A 17,754-nucleotide genomic window follows, 5' to 3' on the forward strand; every position below is an offset into this window, starting at 1 on the left:
AAGTCTTTATTTCAGTCTTGGACAGATATTTATTGGTTTTGTTTTTGATATTTATTAATGTATTATATACATCTCTTCTTTCCCTTGAATAGCACCTGAAAGATAATTTAGTCAATGACTCAGTCTTAATTGTGAACTCTTTTTAGAAGCAATCATGCCCTCGGGGACACTGAAGTGCTTGGCCTCTGGGTTGGCAGTAGCACTAAATGGCCCCGAATTGCCTCTTTTTGTTTTTGCAGCTCTGCTTGATCCAGGTTTTCTGCCTCCTTTCTCACAACCAGGTTTTTATCCTACTGTTGGTATCCTTGCTTCTAGCAGCCCCTATTTCAGCTCAACTTCGCAACTTCTATTTGCTAAGGGCTAGAAAAAACAGATAGTTAAGTTTGTTATAACTGTTTCTAAAATAAAAGTTAGAGGCTCTGAGAAAGGGTTTGGCTCCAGGTCTCATTTGCTTCCTTCTTATTCTCAGCTGGATTCTAAATTGGTGAGGCTGCTGACTCTCTGGATAAGTGAGGCACTGCAGTGGCTCTGTGTAGCTGTTTGACATGGGGCTCGCACTTTGGCTCAATTTTTACTGACTACGTATCAATCCTGTTACCCTTGTTAGCCTGCGACAGGGCTCCAGGCACAATGGTTGGCTGAACCCACACAATTGACAGTGTAAGCTAAATTCTCTAAGGCTGAGGAGCAGTTACCAAATTTATTGCCAAAAGGCGGAGTAAACTTGAGCCAAGGGACTCTCTGACAGTATATGTTTCCCTACTTATAAAAGGAAAATCATCTCTGAGTCTTACCCAGGTCTCAAGAGTTAGGGCTAAATGTCTACAAAACCTATTCTAGGAAGAACTTTCCTTGCTTTTGTCACCAAAACGATATGAAGTTAACGATTCTGCACATTTATTACCTGGGACACCTGTCTTGCTTGTCTGTCACTTAGTAAGTGCTTAATTAAATAGATGCAGAATTGATGTATAATACTTTCAATAATCCTTGAATTTAGAAAACTGGGTCTCGGAGAAGTCAATGGATTTTCCAAAAGCCATACAGCTAGAAAGTGGCAGAGCTGGAATTTGAACCTACGTCTGACCAGATCCAGAATCAACCCTCTTTCTATTGTATCACACTGACTTAAAAAGGCATGCCAAACTAGGCTCATTTCCTTTTATACAGGGTTCTTAGAAATGAGGATCAGGTGAAGGCTGCAATTATTGTATGTATACATATATACATGTCCCTGGAGGTCAAGGTGGGGTCATAAGGGCTGAGACAGTGTTAGTTAATGAATCAATGCCATCCAGGAGGGATGTCTCTGATGGCATGTCATGGGACTCTCTTCATCGTCCAGTCTTGTTAAGAATGTTATCAGCACCTTCGAGTATGATGATGTATGTGCCCTGCATACGTCTCTGTATGACGAGCAGGGCTAGCTAGTACCTTGCACAAAGACATCAAGGTTAAAAACAAATCTTGAAATTGTGCAAGGAAGGGAAGAAAGTAATAAGATAAAACATAAGAGGAACTGTAAAAATCTTTTACTAAGAATATGAAAATTAACTGTACAAGTTGAGGCAACAGTGCAGATTTTTTAAAAAAGACTTGAGAGGTGTTAACTGACCCTAAGAGCATGTAAGTTGAAAGTGTGATACAATTATCTTTTAAAAAATCTGTAGGGTAGGCTGTACCATCCTAGTACAGTAGAGTATGGAGGGAGGTTCCCCTACTTAACCATGCAAGTTCAGGCGGAACAAGGCCTGCCACTGTCTTACCTGGGCTTGGAAAGAAATCAGGGCATGATAAAGATATGGTACCCGCTCCACCAAGTTTTGTTGAATGAATAAATGGATGAATGAATGAACCGAGGGTCCCACTGTGCTCTGGCCTAGCCAGATGTCATCTGGGTATTGAAAGTTGTACGCTTGTGGATACTACACTTAAAGAGGGTGATTGGAAGACCAAAACCTATACATATAAAGGCATCAAGGCGCAAACAAGTTCAAAGAGTTTGTATAGCATTGTACAAAAATACTTGAAGCAACCTAATGCCCGTTGATAGGGCAATGGAACAGTAAAACTACATGGAAACAGTAGAACAGTATGTGGTCATTGACAACAATCATAGTCAATCCTATACGTACTGCCATGAAACAATCTATAAATCTTATTTTTAAATTTCAAAAGGAAGTCTCAAAAGACACACTGTATAATTTATACCTACCTACATATGTACCTATATATGCATTTTTAAAACTCCACATATATCTATACATTTCCGTTTGTATTCATATCCATGTACGTGCAGAAAGAAGATTCTTCTAAACACATACACACCACACCGATAAGAGGCGTTTCCTCTGGGAAGAGGGCTGAGGCTGAACAGGGGACAAAATTCTTCTTGTTTATCTCTATTATTAAATATTTTCACAAGCAAGTATACATAGCATTCATGTACTATGTGTGTAATTGCTTTAAACAAGGCAATCAGAAACCTGATACGTGAAACTATTGAAGGAATTCTGGATGTTTACACGGAAAGGGGAAGACTTAGGCGTGAGAACTCTTCTCAAATACTGAACGGCTGTCAAGTGAAGGGGATGGACTCGGGCCTTGGAGCTGAGGCAGGCAGAGTGATGACCACGGGGGGACCATCACAGGGAGGTTGATGGGGTCTATCAGGAGGAAGAATGGCCAAGCATTGCAACCCGCTCAACCCTGGAGGGGGCTGTCTTCTGGGTGGTGAGTCCCAAATTCCTGGGAGAGCTTTGCAGAGGTGTGGAGCCAGCGTCCATCTGTCAGGGGTGTCAGCAGTAGAACGTGTGCCCCAGGAGGTGGGTTAGGCTGGAATCACACTGGTTCCTAAGCTTTTGAGGCTCCTGACAAGTAAATCTTTTTTTTTTTTTTTCAGAGTTCAGAGAGTACTCTTTTATTTTGCCAAATAATATTAAAGTAACCAGTATCACCTACTCAGGTCATCATTTCATTACATACCATTAATATTTTAATACCAAAAAAATGCAAAATCTCAGACTGTTAAAATTGAATACATTGAGCTTTATAAAAATTTGCTGTTTTCTTCTTTTAAGATGTCACTGTGGATGGTGAAAATTTAGCCATAAGATGTAATATTATGAATAAATAAGTGTATCGACAGACAGGATAGGAGAAAGGAAGAAGAAAGCCTTGGTGCCAGACTGCAGAGATCTGTGGAACCCTTCTGGGAACAGGGGGACAGGTGCTAAGGGACCCTTTAGCCCTAAGGGTTTATGTGTCTCCAACTCACTCTAGAGTTAGAAGCTCAACCCATATTTGTCTCCACAGTTGACGAAAAATAAAGTCACAGTGCTATCAGATGTCACTGGATATCCCCAGCCATACTTTCCATTGAAGTGGCCAGGAGAAGGCAGTCCCAGGAGAACCTCAGTCCTGTCTTCCCTAAGGGGCATTTGTAAAGGGCCTATTCTGGCTTGAGATATATAGCTTGGTACTGAACTCTCAACCTCAAAGACTTTAAAAAAACTAGGTTAGCCAGAGTCCTATGTGCAGACCCTGGATCCCTAGAGGGTAGGCCTTGGCACCCAGCACCCACTGAGCAAACAAGCTAAGGCGCCTCATCCAACAACTCCTGGGGCCCAGCCAGCAAGTGGCGAAGTTGGGAAATATTTACCAGAGCTGACTGGATGGAGCCCACCACACAGGCTACATGCAGACACCCAGCAAGCTCACCTCCCTGGGAAAAGGGGTGCGTTTCTGCGGATCGCTGGCTGAAAGACGACAGGGGGCAGAGCAGCATGAGGAGCGGAAGGCCCTGAAAAGCAGAGAGATGGCAGTTCCTGGCACCCAGGATGGAGGGATGGGCGGATAGGTTCATTCCAGCTATCCACCAATCCATCTACTCAGGAAACACTTATTGAATGTCTGCTCTGCACCAGGCACTGCTCTACCGTAATCAATACAATATAGACTGTTTCCTCAAATATTTCCCATCTTCTGGAGGGCTACCTGGAGAAGAAGACATTTGAGCTGAGTTTGGAAAGATGAAGAGGGAGGGTGGGAGGGAGGGAGACGCAAGAGGGAAGAGATATGGGAACATATGTATATGTATAACTGATTCACTTTGTTATAAAGCAGAAACTAACACGCCATTGTAAAAGTGCTGCCTCTTCCTTTATTCCTCTCTGCTTCCATCATTTCAAAGAGGCTCATTTCCCGGCGGTACTTGGAAGTCCTTAGGACGGGGGAAGAAGGGGGCCTGGGGTTCCCTTGTGAGGTTAGACTCCCCCGATCCTTCTCCCACCCACGCAGGATGGGGCAGCCCACACTAAGAGTGCTGGGCCCTTGCTGAGTGGCCAGATTCTGGGCAAAGTCCCAAACCCCAGGTCCTGCCATTCCCTACCCTGCTTCATTGCGGAAAAGTGTCTGTCTCTTCCAGGCCTCGGGCCAGGCCAGGCTGGGGAGTGCCCTGAGAGCCAGGAGGTTGTTCTCTGCCCCGCCAGGCCCAGTGTAAGGGGAAGCACCAAACCCTCAGAAAGGAAGTTGGCTCTGGTTCACTGCAGAGAGGAAGGGACTCCTTGCCTTTGGGTGGCTGCACTGCTTTCTCCTCCAGAGTGGTGTTAACCCTTTCTGGCCTGGGGGCTCTTACCCTAGCAGCCTCACCTCTGAGAGTCCCAGCCCGGGACACGGGGCACAGAAACACTCCACCACTGGTCCCGGCACGAATCAACATCTATCCCCAGGGACTGGGTGTCCAAATCTTTCCGGGCCTCAGTTTACCAGCTACCCAACTGGCCTGCAAACCCACTTCCAAGTCCTCAAGTGAGCCAGTCCACAGTGATGGGGTAAAGTTTAAAATTTTCCTTGTTAGGATCACACACTTTCTTTGAGAAGATGTCATCGAGGGAAAGCCAAATTGATATGTAACTCACTTTAAGCAAACCCTATAAATGATGCTTGGCTCCAACTGACTGTAAAAGGGCATGCTTTATTCTCTGAAAAGATCCAGTGTAACATTTCTTTAAATAGCAGGCTCTTGGTGGAAAAAAAAAATAGAATTTAGTTGATAAAACTTTGACTTAGGTACAATATTTCGGGAACCACCCTTTTAGGTATGGTGAGGCATGCCTGTGATTTACGCAGCACCAACTGAGTCTGGCATATTTTTCTTATTATTCCTCTAGTAACAGGCTGAGTCAGGTACAAGGGCACAAGTAAGAGCACTCAGAGGGATGCCAGCAGTTGAGGGGAAAATGAGCAGAGCTGCCATCTGGAAAACGGTGAACCTCCGGCCTTCAGAGGATCCCAAGGGCAGAGCTAAGAGGAAGCGCAAGCTGGAGCCAGGCTGATGTGAAACGGGGCATCTAGAACCAATACTGTTGCAAGAGCAACAATAGCCCAGTTTATTGAGCACTTACTATGTCCCGGACAGTTTACACTCAAGATTGCTTGTAATCCTCCTCCTAACAATACTATTAGGTTGACGCTATGATTTCCCCCTTTTTCACAAAGGCAGAAACTGAGGCTTGGGGAGGGTGAGTGACTGGGTTCCACAGCTTCTGTTGGTAGAGCTGAGATTCAAATCCAGGTCTGTGCGACGCCAGAGCTGGACCTCTGACCACTACTACACTGCCATCTGCAAGCCTAAAACCAGACACCCTGCAGCAGTCCATGCCAGTGAAGTCTGTGGAGAAAATGTTAGAAGATGCCGGCTCAGGGGAGGGGCTGCCAAGACAGAAAAACAAAACAGGGTGTGAACCAAGGATCCTTGGGGGTTGGGAGCCAAGGGTATTTTAGTGGCCTCGCAGGGGAGAGGGAAGGGAGTCCTGACACTGGATCTGAACAAAAGCAGCAGAGGCCCAGGCGGCGATGGGGGCGATGGGGTCAGCCGATTAGTAGAATAAGCTGGATTTGGAGACAGCAGACCAGCACTGGACACAGCGCCTATTATCAAGTAGACACTGAATAAAGGTACATTGAATAAGTCCTGGCTCTGCCACTTAATTGAAGTCACTTTATCATTCTGAGTCTCAGTTCCCTTGTCAAATGAGAATGATAACACTTGTTTAATAGCTATTGTTAAATAAGTTAAAACTTATTGGCTTAATGGGGTCCTCTGTAAGTTGTCAAGCAGAGGGGGCCGTGAGATGGGATGTGGCCTGGTAGGGAACTGAGCAGCTACAAGGAAACAGCTCCTGAGCCCTAAGCGCGGCCTCCAAAGCCATTCTCAGGCTAGACTAGGAGAGGGAAGTCTGAGGTGGAAAAGTTTATTTTCTGCCGCAGCTGTGATTCTGGGAGAAGGAGAATCTCCCAGGTACTAGAGCTGCCTCGACAGCCCTCTGACAGGGGGGCAACGAGAAGGGCAGGTCCCACCCCCTGCCCTGCAGGCACACACACAAGAAAACGCCCCTCTCCTCCCTGCACCCTTCTCACGCACAGGCCCAGGGAGGCACTCCTCCACTTGGGGTAGGGGAACCCTCTGGGTAGGAACCCTTCTTCGCCCCACCCTTCCCCTGGCAGCCTTCCCTGAGCCTGCAGATAGCATCTCTGCCATGCGAGCTGGCAAGCCCCGGCCGCGAGAGGTCTGCGGTGTGAGCATGAGGGCTTGGGACCTGTGGAAAAGTACTGTGCAGACATCAGATGAGGGGCTCTGGGCAACATTAGGGCTTGTCGATTTGCAGGATCTCTCTGTCTCTCGCAAAAGCAGCCTGACACAGTGTAGAGTCAGACAGGCCTGTTGTATATCTGAGCTCCACCTTGGGTAAAAATTACTTAACCTCTCTGAGCTATAGTTACCCCAGCTATATAATGGGAATAATCATGCTTACCTCACCGGGCTGTCGTAAGGATGAAGTAATATCAAGTAAGATATGACTTTAGGTAAAGTGCCTCGCACATCCCATCAGCCTTGGTTTGAATCCTGGTTCCAAGCAAGTCTCTTGACCTTTCTGAGACTCAGTTTCCTCATCTGTAAAATGGGAGTTCTAAAAGCTACTGCTCTAGGTTGCTGTCAGATTTCAAGGAGATACTGCTTATGAAGGGCACGGCCCAGTGCCTTTCAACTCAGGGTGGTATTAACTTCTTCTGCCACTGGGGCCAGCTCCAGTTTCCTTTTCAAGACCCCTGCTCCAAAAAGACTCCTATGTGAGAGGGGGATGAACTGGCCCTGCTTTACCAGAATCTATACCCACCAAAGGCAACTCATTAAAATCTCCAAAGAAACCCCCCTTTTGGATCCCTGCAGAAGCAGGGAGAGGGTTCCGACACTTCCCTCCTCCTCTAGTGCCTCACCACTCTCCACCCCACACCTGAGCCGAGAGGAACATTCGGTCTCCACTCCCCATCGAGATGCACTGTGGGCTTGTGCCCGTGCTGCAGCCTGAATGAGCTGGCCTGACACCCAGTACCCCAGAGAGGCTTTGTGCTGGTGTTGTGGGTAGCTGGGTCAACCAGGGTGTTCGAGGGGCAGGGCTCCCGAGAACTCCAGCCACTCCCATTCCTACCTGCTCCACACCGTGCTGCTCTCAACAAGGCTCAGTCCATCGAACGTCAAGCCTGCTGCCCGGGCCACAAACAGGACACAGCTGACAGCTGAGCCCCAGGCCAAAGAGCAGAGCATGATTGGCAAAGGAGGACAAACTTCCACCTCTCCAAATGCGAAGACACGCATCATTTGCTTCCCACCCAAACTTGGGGTAGGTGGGGGAAGCTTAGATGGAGAGATCGTGGATCTCAGAAAAAAATTTCCTTTCTGATAACATCTAAACACCAGTTTAGATGCAGCCCATCTAAACTGGTGCAAGCCCAGTGCAGCAGCCATCCAGGGAGAGAAGGGGAAGAGAAAATGATGGGTTCTCATTCATCAGAAGTAACAGCAGCTAATGTTTATTGGTCGATGACTGTATGTCAGAGCCTGTTCTAAGCTGTGTATCTTATCTATAATTAACCCTTACAACATGACTGGAAAGTAGGCTCTATGACTGTTCTCACTTTTGGATGAGACTGTGAGACGCGGAGAGGTTGGCCAACACAGACAGTCGGCTCAACTGCTACGTGGAACCGCCTCCTCCAAGAGGAGCAGGGCCATGGCGCGGGAGAGCCATGGAGTCTGGAGTCTGGCCAGCCTGGCTTTAAATTCCCCACTTATGGATGGAGTGATTGTGGGAAAATTCCTTAACCTCTCAGGGTCTCCGTTTTCTCATCTATAGAATTGGAATAATCCCAATGACCTCACAGTGTCGCTCTAAGTAATAAATGGAACAATAAACGTGGAGCGTTTGGTGCTCAGCGCCTGCACACAGGCAGGATCCAATAACTATTTCTATTGTTATATTATCTTGACTACAATGGGGAAATCACTTTGGAGAAAGGAATCATTTCTTCTCACCAATGAGCTCCTGCCTGAAAATTCTGTTCTCCATCAACCCTGTTACTCAATCAGCCCAGCTTATTCCCTTTTGAAGCTGCACTGGTTTACATATCCCTTGTTCTGACATTTTCAGACCTGTCTCCTTCATTGGACAGCAAGTAAGTTCTCTGAGGGCAGGTCTGTGTGTATTATTTGGGGGTGCCTCTTCCCAGGGCAGGGGAGCCTCCATTTCCACCGCCTTGTCTTTCTGTGTGGAAGGATCACAGCTAGAGGAACATCTCGCCCTCTGCCTCCTGGTAGAAGTGACCTATGTCCCTGGTGAGTCTAGGTCAGCTGTCCTCACTGGGGATGACAGCAAACCTGAAGGTCATTCTCTGAAATCTATGTGGTGGTTTTTCTGTCTTAATAATTAGGAGGCTCTATTTGCATTTACCAGGCAGAGGACAGGCATTCGAGACATCCTGCAATGCAGAAGACAGCACCAGACAAGAAACTCTTGTTCGTGTCCTGTACAACTCGCATCCGACTTTCAAACGCCCCACTGGACACTCGTGTCAGTAAAAAGCCTGCCTGTATCACATGAGCCTAGAACCCAGTTCCAGTTTTTATGCAGGCACAACATATCTTTGGCACACTTCTGATATGCACTGACTTTTTCCGGGATGCCATTTTCTGTATAAATTGAGGAAAGATTATATTTTATTTTGTTTGGAAGTTTACCAAGAGTTGTTTAACATTTTGGAAAATCATGGCTTTTCAGCTGCCGGCAGAGCATACCAATATCAGTCTGTACTTGTGTCTGTCACCTTCATATAGGCGCACGCATCCTCCTAGCTCATCAAACCTTCCAGAGGAATGTGCCCAAGCATCTCCTTGCTGAAATACATATTATATCATTTTAATTTTTTTCATTCTCCTTTGAATCCTTATTCAAATTAGAGTATCTTACCGATTTTTATGTATGTTTTCTATAAATTTCATTCTAGGATATTAAAGGGGCTTTAGAGCATCCTTGTTACAAGGAACATTCGGTCTGATAAGGCTAAGAACACAGGTTTAGAAGGAAGCGGGTGTGTGCGACTTGACACCTTCTGAGACCTGCCTGTTGGCTAGGAGGGTACTTTACGGTCTGTTCTCCACCAGCTCTATCTGTGCCAGGTGGATGTATTTAATTCTGGAGCAAGGCCTTGGAAAGTCCGTTGTGGCTACACATCAAAGCCATGTCCCCCAACAAGTTAAGTGAATATAAGTTCTGGCCTGTTGTTCAAGTGCAGCCTCTTAGAACAAATTGTACATTTTTAAAAAGGTATCTCCTAAAAGCAATATTTTATTGCTCTCCTCTTCTCTTGTTTGACAAAGATATAAGAGCTATGTTTTGATGTCCACTCTACATTTTTTGTCCATCTAGGCTTTCTGGTAGAATTATCCACTATCTTTGTCATTACTTTGTCTTTATAATTTTATTGTTAAATGATTTTTATAGCAATGTTTCCTAGGGTAGCCGTGTCACTTGCTTTTTGGCGATAAAAACACTCTAAAAACAAACAAACAAAACACCAACCCAGTCCCCCCTGCAGCTCTATCTGTCAGGCTCCTGTATCTATTTTTTTCAACTGCTTTGGTACCTTGGAGGGGGAAAGAAGAAGGATGTTATACGTCAACACTCCAAAACCCAACCCTACCGCTTAGGGTTGAGCAAAGTGTGGCTTGCTGGCTCTGCATCCTCTTCTCTTAGTCTGCCCATCCACCCTCAATAATCCTGCCTCAACCCGGAAGTACAGGACCAGAAGAAGGATCTTGCAGCAGAGGGAAACAAGCCTCAGCGGGTCAGGAGTTTCGCCATCCTTAATTCTCATCCTCCAAGGTCTTTCACAGGGAGGTCTCAGAGTCTCCCTCTGGCTTATTGGGCCAACGACCCCTGGCTCTACACACCTGCCTGGCTTCCCTAGACTCACTGAACCAGCCTCATCGGGTTTATTACAGTGTGGGGGCCCTCCCTCCCCTCCGCAGCCTCTGCTGCATTTTCTTCCCACCAGCTGGGAGCTCCCGTGGGCAGGGGCCACGTTCTAGTCCCCTCTGACCCCTCACAGCTAGACACAGGTTTGCGCAACTAAACGGTCAAATGTGGTCAATTAATTCCCTCCCTTGTCCTCTGGTGCTCAGCTACTGTGGTGCCGGCCCTCCTGGGGCTGCTCCCTGGGTGCCTGGGGGAGGGGCTCACTATGTCTTCACTGCAGACCTTCACTTGAGAGTCCGGTCCTGCCTCCCCTGTGTCTCCGTCATGGGCCTCCCCGGAGAAGCCTCTCCGTCATTCAGAATCCTCAGAGACCTTTCCTTAGTCTGAATTTTGTTGATTTTAGAGAAGATGTCCCATTGAGCTGATTAAACATTACAATCAACGCATGCCAGGAGCAGCCAGAATCCGTGGGACTGACACGTACACACTAATGTGTATAAAATAGGTAACTAATAAGAGCCTGCTGTATAAAAAATAAATAAAATAAAATGCAAAAAAAAAAAAGAGTCCGTGGTAGCTCACAGTCGTGAAAACGGCGAAGGAAAATCCCATTTGATTCAAAACCAAACGCTCTATGGGAGCGCAGTGGGACCACTGCTCTGGACTAGCTGGACGGGTTCCCGAGAGAGGCACTGGAGGGCTGAATGTTGCGGCCGCGGGAGAGCTGAGAATGCTGCCAGGCCTGGGGCTGAGATAGAATCCCAGGCCACTGGGTCTCAGCTTTGGGGGTAGGAAGCTCAGGGACAGAGACACCTGCCAGCTTGCTTCAGACTCTCTTCTGGCCTCAGAGAACTTTTGTGAAGTCTTCTAGCAAGACTTAGCTTTCAACAGCATAGGTGGAGACATCGCTCTGATGGGTCTGGTGGACACCCACAGCCCTGAATGACGAGGAGCCCAGAAATCACCGGCACAGAGCAGGGCAAGGCTCCCCAGGTGTGCATCTGTCACTGTGGACTCTCCAAGCCCCTTTAAGCCAATGATACTTCCTAGTGTTCTTCTGAAGTTAGCTGTTGGTTGAAAGAGCAGGAAATGGGGACTTCCCTGGTGGCGCAGTGTTTCAGAGTCTGCCTGCCAACTCAGGGGACATGGGTTCGATCCCTGATCTGGGAAGATCCCACATGCCATGGAGCAACTAAGCCTGTGCACCACGACTACTGAGCCTGTGCTCTGGAGCCTGCGAGCCACAACTACTGAGCCCGCAGGCCACAACTACTGAAGCCCACATGCCTACAGCCCATGCTCTGCAACAAGAGAAGCCACCACAATGAGAAGCCAGCACACCACAACAAAGAGAGTAGCCCCCACTCACCATAGCTAGAGAAAGCCTGAGCTCAGCAACGAAGACCCAATGCAGCCAAAAAAAAAAGAGCAGGAAATGGAAGTGGAGAAACTGTGAACAGGAGGCTGTCCCTCAGGCTCCTGACTTCACCCACAGGGCACTCAGCCTTTCCTCCCTCCCTCCCTCCCAGAAGAGCCCTTCTCTTCTTCTAGGCTAAACCCTGCACCCATGCTCTCTCTTTTCTGTCTCCTCTATGGCATCTCCTATCTCTCCCCAGGCCCACAGCCCACCAAAGTCTCCCTCATCCCCAAAACCTTCCCTTCACACTGTCTCCATTTTCAGCCAACATCTGCATCCCTTTATCATCCCACTCATTGAAACGGAATTCTGCAGTCCTCCTCTCCATCATTTCCTAACTTCTCCTTACCCCTCGACGACAGCAATCTGGCTTCTGCTCTCACCACAGACGCTAGAGACGCTACGATGAGGCCACCAGTGTTCACCTCGCTGCCAAACTGTGGCCACTTCCAGGCCGGGGCTCTACAATATCTCTGCGTGCTGTGATGCTGTCTGCTATCCCCACCTTCATATGAATATCTCTCCTTTGTGGGTGTGGTTCTCCTCCCATCCCTTTAACCACTCCTTCTTGGTCTCATCTATGGGTGCTCATTCCTCAGCCTGTCCCCTACATGTTCCTTCTCTCCAGGTCTGCCCTGGGTTCTCATCCCAGTCTGCGCACCTTCCCTGTAGGTGACCTCACTCCCTCCCATCGCTTTGGTTAACACGATTCGATGGTGACTCCTCAGTATGCATCCTGACCTGTCTGCTGGGCTCCAGGTCCAAATTTCTCATCACGTATTGAGCGCCTATTGTCCATTATCTGTTCTTCGTCCTCTTCCCACCATCTGGACAAACTGGCTGGACCTCCCGTTCTCTTGATCTCTGGTTACAGTCCCACTAATGCTCAGTATCCCAAGCTAGAAACCTAAGAATCCTGCTGGACCCTTCCCCTTCCTTAGCTGTCCATATCCAAACTGTTGACAAAATCCTCCTGATTTTATACCAAAAATCTCTCTCAAATCTGAGTCTCTCCATGCTTTCCGGACACAGGAATAATAATAGCAAATACCTATACAGTTTACACGTTCTAGACATTGTCTAAGAGGCATACACATGCACGCACACACGCACACACACACACGCACACACGCATGCATACACACATGCTAACAACAGCCCTGTGGAATAGGTACCATTATTCTCCCCACCCGTAAGATGAGGAGACCGAGGAACACAGAATTTGAAGAACTTGCCCAAGGTCACGCCGCCAGGTAGTGCCAAGCACAGGAGTCAAACCCAGGTCGTCTGGCTCTAAGTCTGTGTGCTTAATCCCTCTCCTTGGCATTGCCAACTCCTCCTACCGCAATGGCATCCCATCAGGCCTCTCTTGCATCAGTGCGTCATTCATCCTTCCTTCCCTCCGCACCCACACCCCCTTCTAAGGCTCTTCCATTAAATCAAACGAGTTATGCTTGAAAATGCCCACAGGATAAAATCTAAACTTCTTGGGAATTCCCTGGCGGTCCAGTGGTTAGGGCTCTGCGCTTTCCCTGCCGAGGGCCCGGGTTCAATCCCTGATCGGGGAACTAAGATGCCACAAGCCATGCAGTGCAGCCAAATTAACAAATAAATAAATAAACTTCTTTGCTGGGTATTCAAAGGTCTGCACAATCTGGCCCAGTCTCATCTTCCGCCATCACACCCCATGCTGACCTTCTCACGGTTCCCTTTTACATAGTGAGGCTTCACCCTTACTGTCTCCTATGCCTGGAATATTCTTTTTTTTTTTTTTTTTTTGCCTGGAATATTCTTGCCTCCCCTCTCTGCCAGTCAGTCAAACCCCCTTCTCTTCCCTTGTCACCTGCTTCAACACCATCTCTTTGGTGACATCCTTGGGCACGATCTCAGAGCTCAGTACTCTTATACCTCTTACAGAATGCACTGCAGAGTTCATTGCCATTTATCTTCTTACCAATGACACACTCTCTCCAGCTCTCAGGAATGACTAAATATTCAAAGAGTGAATGTTTGGCCCTAGATCCAACCTGCTGTGTCCTCCTGTCTCTGCCCCTTGAATTTCAAAAGATTCTTTTCGCTGGATCACACAAGATCATGAAGGCTGGAAAGATTCCATGTGACATATTTCTCCTCACTCTCTACAGCTCAGGGTGAAGAAATGGACACTCTCTTCCCCATTTCTCTTCAAAGAAAAACATGAAAGGAAAGTGGAAGCAAAACCAAACAGAATATGTCATGAGAATATTGCTGGGACCATAACGTACAGACTGCAGGGGCCTTAGCAATCATCTCAAGCAAATGTCTTCCTTTTATTCATGAGGACACTAAGGCCCAGAAAGGGGAAGAGGATTGTGTAGGGTGGAAACAGCACTGGCATCCAGGACCTCTGATTCCCTGTCCAGGGACCTGGCCTTGTTCGGTTGCCTCCCAACTCCGTCTTAAGCTTTCCTGGGGACTGAGGGGTGGCCCTGTTTCTGGGTCGCTGGGTCAGCTCACAATTATCTCCCAAACAGGCTCAGGCTGCTTTCCTGGGACCAGGAAGTGAAGAGGCTCAGCATGAAACTTCCTGATGAGGCAGCGTCCTTCGCTCATGCGACCTTAGGACAGCAGTGTGCCCAGAGCCTGGATGTAGTTCCCAACTGCACCGACTGGCTTGGGGCCTTCCAGTGTGAGCCTCACCAAGGGCAGCGACTCATCCTTTGCTCTCCTGCGTCTGCCACCCCGCCTCTGTACCAGACACAGAGGCCGCTCCTACACAACACTCCTTCTTCCCCTCCCCACTCCCTGCACCTCCCACTGCCTCCCAGTCAGTCATGGTGAGGTCACACTCAGCCGCCGGCCCCCAGGCCTCTCTCTAAGGACGACGTGCGTGTTCAGGAAGAGGGCAGTTGAGAGACTGCAGAGGCTGCTGCAAGGCATCATGGGAAAAGTGAGCTCTGGAGTCAAAGAGATGTGGGTTCAAGTCCTGGCTCTGCCAGCTGACCGATCGGAGTGACCTTCAGCAGATTACTTAAGCTCTCAAATCCTTTGCCTAATCAGGTGGGGCTGCCTGGGAGGCGATTTCCTTACCTGTATAAGGGGGATAGTAACACTCGGTATACAGTGAGAATCAGATGAGATAAAGTGCCAACAGCACTTTGCCCAGTGGCTCGGGGTCGCCAACTTTGGTTTACTTCCCTTGTTATGAAGCACGAGGGTATCACCGTCAGTGCAAGGGCCTGAGAAATCCTGGCGCCCACCTGCAGGCCCGCAAGTGAACTGGTGAGAATGTGAGGGTGCGGGCCTTGGTATCTGAGGCATCCGAGAGACAGTGGGAGGGAGCGAGGAGGGCCTTAGGGAGGGCGTGGACATGTGTGCTTGTGCACAGAGAAGAGCTCCAGTCTAAGTGTGTAAATGAGCGTGACCAGCTGAGCCTCTCTTCCTCCAAAATTCCAACGTCTTTAAAGAAAAGATCTTTATGTGTCCGTTCTTGTCAGTAATGAGAAATCCAAAAACCCTTCCCAGGGGAGGGTGGAACTGCCCCCTTCCCACGAGGCTCATCGAAGGGAAGTGAAAGCTAGTGAGGCCCTCCCCTGACAGAAGCCAGGAAACTTTCTCCCAACTGGTGGGGAAATCATACCTCAAAGGATGTTCAAAGGGCCAGGGTCTCTCTGTAGGCTGCTGGGGCCAGAGGGGCTGTCCCTAGCCTTGTCCTAAGCACGAGGGTTTCCCAAGCTCTAGAAAGATCACACAGGCAGCCAAACCCACCGGGCCTGTGGAGCGGGCCACCTCCGGGCTGGGCTGGTGCCACCACGTCTTGGTGTGGGATGGGTTCCTCCACGTGCATCTCGTCCAAGGGACCATGAGAGGCGGACCCTGGGCTGGGACCCTCGGAAAGCACAGGCAACAGGCCACATCCCAACCTGCCGAGGGCTCTTTCAGGATCACTCAATCCTCAGGAATGTCCTCCATCCTCCTGCCCTGGAAACAAACCTGGCCAAACTATCCCTTAGATGAGAATCTGTCTCATCTTTAAAGACCCTGAGAGAGAAGCTGATTCCACAGTCTCCCTCCCTCGGTAGCTTTTCCATTGTTTGATAAGCCACATTGGTTACAAGTCCTTCCTCGTAGATCACCTAGATGTGTCTTTAACTGAAGCCTACCTCTGTCTTAGGTCTTGAGGGAAGAGGGAGAGTAGTTGGCCTCCATGTGTTAGCAAACTTCCCCAATGAACACAATTGCAGAAGTTGCCTAAGAGGTTTTGGGTTAGGACCCCAGATTGTTCCTCTCCAACTGTGAAGGATGTACCCAGAGTTAAAAGCCTTTCAGGAAATGTTAGTAGGGACTTCAAATCACTCTACAGATAAAGGAGGAGAAGAACATATGTCTGAGTTTGACCTCCACCCCTGACTTGCTTCTAAACTTGGACTCTGGATATGAGTGGGAAGGACCCCCAGTGAGTACCAAATGTATCCCCAAATTGGGGTTGTCTTTCCTTCCCCCTGGCTGTCTCCTTCTCTAGCCCACTCTTCTCTGCTTGACAAACTCTACTGACTCTTCAGAGCTAGAATCAAATATCACCTCCTCCGTGAAGCCTGCCCTGAGCTACCGGGAAGAATGAAGTATTCTCATTTCTGTTTGACACCATGCTTTTTACACGCCTGCAATAAAGCATGAATGAGATTGTATTATAATTATCCACTCAAGAGTTTCTCTCTCCCCTCCCCTCTCCCTCTCCCTCTATCTCTATCTCCTCCACTCCTCAATCTAGACTGTGAGCTCCTCCAGGGAAGAGATCATGTCTTAATTTTCTTTGTATTCCCACATCTGGCACAGTACATGTTCCCTCCCCCACCCCAAATTTATGAAATAAATTAATTTTTCAGCTGAGAAAACTCATACTAAAAATATTAAGTGACTTGACCAAACTTATACAGCTAGCTGGTGGCCCAAACAGGACCCAAACTCAGGCTTTCTGACTTTGTTTCTAATTCTCACATCTCTGCCTCACTCTAGGGCCCAGTGTTCCTTCCTGCTTGTCTCCAATTTAGACTTTGTCCCCCCCAATGAACCCTCCCACCATCTGCCTCTGACATCACACCTTGTCTTCGCCCTCAGCCCCCAATCTTCCCATCAGCCTCTAACTTCAATGGGAAGGTCCTCTCTTCATTCACCCTCCTCGTTACACATCCAGCTCTATCCATCCTTCAATCCATCCAACACCACCTTCCCCTGCCTGAAACCCTTCCCGACTAACTTGAACTCCACCCAGCTTGTTCCTTTAAAGGCGCCCACCTTGTATCTCCATTGTCTCACTGAGCTGGGTTACATCCTCCTTCCAGAGCTCTTTTTGTCCTGGCTCCCCTGTTCTGTCCTCTATCTTCTTTTAAATCAGGAGTTCCTTTGGCTATTTACAATAGCCAGGACTTGGAAGAAACCTAAGTGTCCATCGACAGATGAATGGATAAAGAAGATGTGGCACATATATACAATGGAATACTACTCAGCCATAAAAAGAAATGAAATCGAGTTATTTGTAGTGAGGTGGATGGACCTAGAGTCTGTCATACAGAGTGAAGTAAATCAGAAAGAGAGGGTTTCCCTGGTGGCGCAGTGGTTAAGAATCCGCCTGCCAATGCAGGGGACACGGGTTCGAACCCTGGTCCGGGAAGATCCCACATGCTGCGGGGCAACTGGGCCCGTGAGCCACAGCTACTGAGCCTGTGCGTCTGGAGCCTGCGCTCCGCAACGAGAGGCCGTGACAGTGAGAGGCCCGTGCACCGCGTTGAAGAGTGGGCCCTGCTCGCCGCAACTAGAGAAAGCCCTTGCATAGAAACGAAGACCCAACACAGCCAAAAATAAATAAATTTAAAAAATTTATTAAAAATCAGAAAGAGAAAAACAAATATCGCATGCTAACACATATATATGGAATCTAAAGAAGAAAAAAATGGTCATGAAGAACCTAGGGGCAAGACGGGAATAAAGACGTAGACCTACAGAAAATGGACTTGAGGACATGGGGAGTGGGAAGGGTAAGCTGGG

General features: G+C 48.2%; 1 protein-coding gene across 1 annotated transcript in view; it reads right to left on the minus strand.

The window, feature by feature from the left end:
* POU2F3 (POU class 2 homeobox 3) overlaps positions 1 to 17,754 on the minus strand; it is an 83,726-nt gene that overhangs the window by 31,053 nt on the left and 34,919 nt on the right. The window lies entirely within an intron of this gene.

The sequence above is a fragment of the Neophocaena asiaeorientalis genome, unplaced genomic scaffold (genome assembly GCF_003031525.2).
Source record: "Neophocaena asiaeorientalis asiaeorientalis breed wild unplaced genomic scaffold, Neophocaena_asiaeorientalis_V1.1 scaffold737, whole genome shotgun sequence".
Lineage (NCBI taxonomy): Eukaryota > Metazoa > Chordata > Mammalia > Artiodactyla > Phocoenidae > Neophocaena > Neophocaena asiaeorientalis.